The sequence below is a fragment of the Lolium rigidum genome, chromosome 6 (assembly GCF_022539505.1).
Source record: "Lolium rigidum isolate FL_2022 chromosome 6, APGP_CSIRO_Lrig_0.1, whole genome shotgun sequence".
NCBI lineage: Eukaryota > Viridiplantae > Streptophyta > Magnoliopsida > Poales > Poaceae > Lolium > Lolium rigidum.
Window position 1 is genome coordinate 16,493,534 of NC_061513.1, and position 3,316 is coordinate 16,496,849.

The following is a 3,316-nucleotide window of genomic DNA, read 5'->3' on the forward strand; positions in this document are numbered from 1 at the left end:
GCAAGTAGGTACTGTGAAGATTGCTATGATGCAATTTATTAAAGAACTTTCTAGAGATGCTTTCCCAGCTCATCACGTAGATTCAGTCTCAGAAGAGGATCTAATTTGGCCACTGCTATGTTGAATATGCTTTGGATTGGTAAGTATATATTTTGCACATTACGGGAAAAGGATGTGGGATCACAATTCCCTTTTTTGTCAGGCCACTTAGTGTTTCTTTTATCCATTCCTATTGTTCGGTTAAATTTAATGTTTGGTTGTGTTGTGCCAACTCCACTATTTCCTATCTCCTGTGACAAATTCCTACCATTTAAGGTATCCGAATATCCAAATTTAAATTCCTAACAAGTTTTCAACAATGTTCTCTATGTGATTTTTGCTGATGTGATGCTTAATCAGATTCATTGGTGTATTTTCTTTCCTATTTTCACTGTATGTATTCACCAAAGAGGAAACTTTCATTGCAGGTCAGTTTTACTATAGGATATAACATTCAGTTTTAGCTAAGGAGGACCTCAAGTGAGCAAAGTTAAGCATGACAAAGAAGCTAGGAAGGATGGAGAGAACTGACAGAAATTTTACATTTGTCTGAATTGGAAAATTAAGAAGCTTTGAATGTTGTCTATTGCCACCTTCTGTGAATGATCAACAATGAGCTCCTGCACTCACTTTGTGTATGACTTCAGCACTAACTTGCTCATCTCCAGTTAAGGTTTTTTTCCCGAACGGTATGATCAATACTGTTACTTCATAATAACCATATGTGAATAAATGAATTTGGGTGCTGATTAAGGAGTACTACATGATATATGCATGTACTTATCGCCGAAACAATGGTGCTACCATATGATAATGCATACTTATAACAACATATATTATTGTTATATAATCAATGCAAATTGGTATTTGCACTACTGATTGGTGTTCAAGTTATCTGACAGTATTTAGGCCCTAAAAAACCCGATGTAATTCTTTTTCTGAGTAGGAAGTTTTTTCTCCCAGTCAGGAGCATTTGTTTAACAAAAAACTAAACAGTCTTTTATTAAGTCCTACTTACGCATCACAAGTGACCTCAATATGAGCCAGGATGGCTGCACAGTCCATATCAGAAGGTGACGGCAAACTGGTAAGAACAACTACAGTATACAGCTTAACTGAGACAACATCTTCTCTAGAAAATAATAGCATCATTAGATTACATGTACATAAAAAATTATGCAGTTAGCATACTCAAATTTCTAATACTTCTTTGAAGAAAGAAGATAAAACTAAGGAGATTACCAGACAAATGCAGTTACTATTATGAAGTTTTCTACTAAACAACCCCATGGCAAAGCAGTTGCACTACCTGCCATCTTTATCAGAATTTAGGTGTCAAAATCAATTTCCTTGCAACTCAAATATACTCATGGGGATATTTCTTAATCTTCGGTGGATGAGAATTGGTTTTTGCTTCCCTGGGTTGCAATATCATTCTTGTTTTTATTCCCGGATACCACTGGCAAAGATGGTACCAAGCTCAGGGTCAAAATTTCTTTTATCGGGGTAAAAAGATGGTACAAAGCTCATCAAAGGCACCAAGGTTCATAAGGGTGAAATTGTTGAACTTGATAGTACTACCATGGCTTCTCGAACAGTGAAAGGTGGAGCAGCAGCTCCATAGCTGCTCCAGCGCAATGTGACACCTCTGGCATGGCTTGTGGCGGTGACATGGTGAAGGAAAGTGACAAGGATGGTCGTGCTAGCTGTGATGGCGCGGTCATTGTCAAGTTCAGTAGGTATGGTTTGGACTGCAGTGCAATTGCACGACGACATGGTTTGACAACTGCACAATTCAGATTTCCTTTTCCTTTTCCTCTTGTGGACCAAAATTATAGTCTGGCTCATCTGGGAATTGGTCGTCCGCCTGGTCAGATGGATTTCAAAGCGTTTCTGATTCAGAAGTTCAATAAGACTGACCATCAATGGGTAAATATGTCCAATGCTTTTACCTGTCATTGTAATTTAATGTTCTGTTATTTTGAGTTGTCTTTAGTTCTTAATGAAACTAATTGAGAAACACCTTGTGGTCTTCTATCGGTGAATGGTTCGATTCATTCACTAGAACTGGAATAACCGAGCAGTATTGAGTGCAACACCCGTAGCTATGTCATATAATCAAGTTCTATATTTAATTTTCATTTAAACATCAGCAAACTTCTACAATGATTCTTGCAAATTGCAAACGCCTTATTATGACAAATCAGCTTCGTATGTGATTTTTATAGGATCGTCTAGACAGACATGAAGATAATGTGAGCGTGGCTCGGGGAGAAATCTGGACTATTTTCAGTGTTCAATTTACCTAGAACTAGCGAGGATATATTGTTTTGCTCGCTGGTTCAGTTGTATCCTTGGGCTGCTTGATAGATATTTGGAAAACTTCAAGTGATGCCCAAAATTATCAAATTTTGGTGGCGAGTAGTGAAAAATATATTTGATTAATGTCTATAATTCAATTAAAATGTTTGGAATCGGTACAAATGCATGGGCTGATGTGGTGTGCCGAAGGCAGATCCACTGTCAATGGCGGCAACATGAAGGGTGAGTGGCCGGCAAAGTGAAGGAAGATTGTCATTGAGGTTGCAAAGCGGTAGTGCCCCATTTGCTGTTGCATGCTCGAGACTGACCTCAAGGTGATGTCAGGTGACTACACACATTTTGTGCTTTTCCTTCTCGCTGATGTGGTGGAATTTCTTTTACTTCTGCTCTGTGGTGCTAAAACCATGCGGTTTTCATTTTCCGTTTAATTCTTTGGTGGAAAGTGGAAACTCGTGCAATTTTTACAGATAATGCAAATACTCAATTATATCGTGTAATGTTCATGTGTATTTTATATTATTTTTCTCATGTTATTTAACATAGACTGATTAAAATTATGGGAATATGCACCTTTTTGCAACAGTCACATGTATTCTTCTAGATTCCTTGGTTATTCAAAGGAAAGAGGTGATATGGGTTATATTGTTCTCATTCAAGAATTGTTACATGAGATTAAAAACTACCATCATCAATCTTATCATATTTAGATAAAAAACTGAAACACATGTTCATCGAAAACATAATTCTGTTGAGATGTGTCTTTCTAGCATATGCATTTAGAAACAACTCCGAGGTACCATGTACTTGATTGGCAGAACAACTTTGTGTCGTACATATTTTAAATAGGACACCAGAAATATATACTTGCCATACCACATAGAGATTTTTTTGTTGGAGTGGAGGGGGTGACTATGAAGTATAATAACAGCCAGCCAAGCGTTAGGTATGTACTAGA

At 37.3% G+C, this 3,316-nt stretch overlaps 1 long non-coding RNA gene across 1 annotated transcript; it reads left to right on the plus strand.

Annotated features, from left to right (window-relative positions):
• The first annotated feature begins 1,029 nt into the window (after nt 1-1,029).
• Nucleotides 1,030-2,877, plus strand: LOC124665442. Its single transcript, XR_006990559.1, has 2 exons — nt 1,030-1,968; nt 2,555-2,877. It is a non-coding gene; the product is annotated as an uncharacterized LOC124665442 (long non-coding RNA).
• Nucleotides 2,878-3,316: the final 439 nt, after the last annotated feature.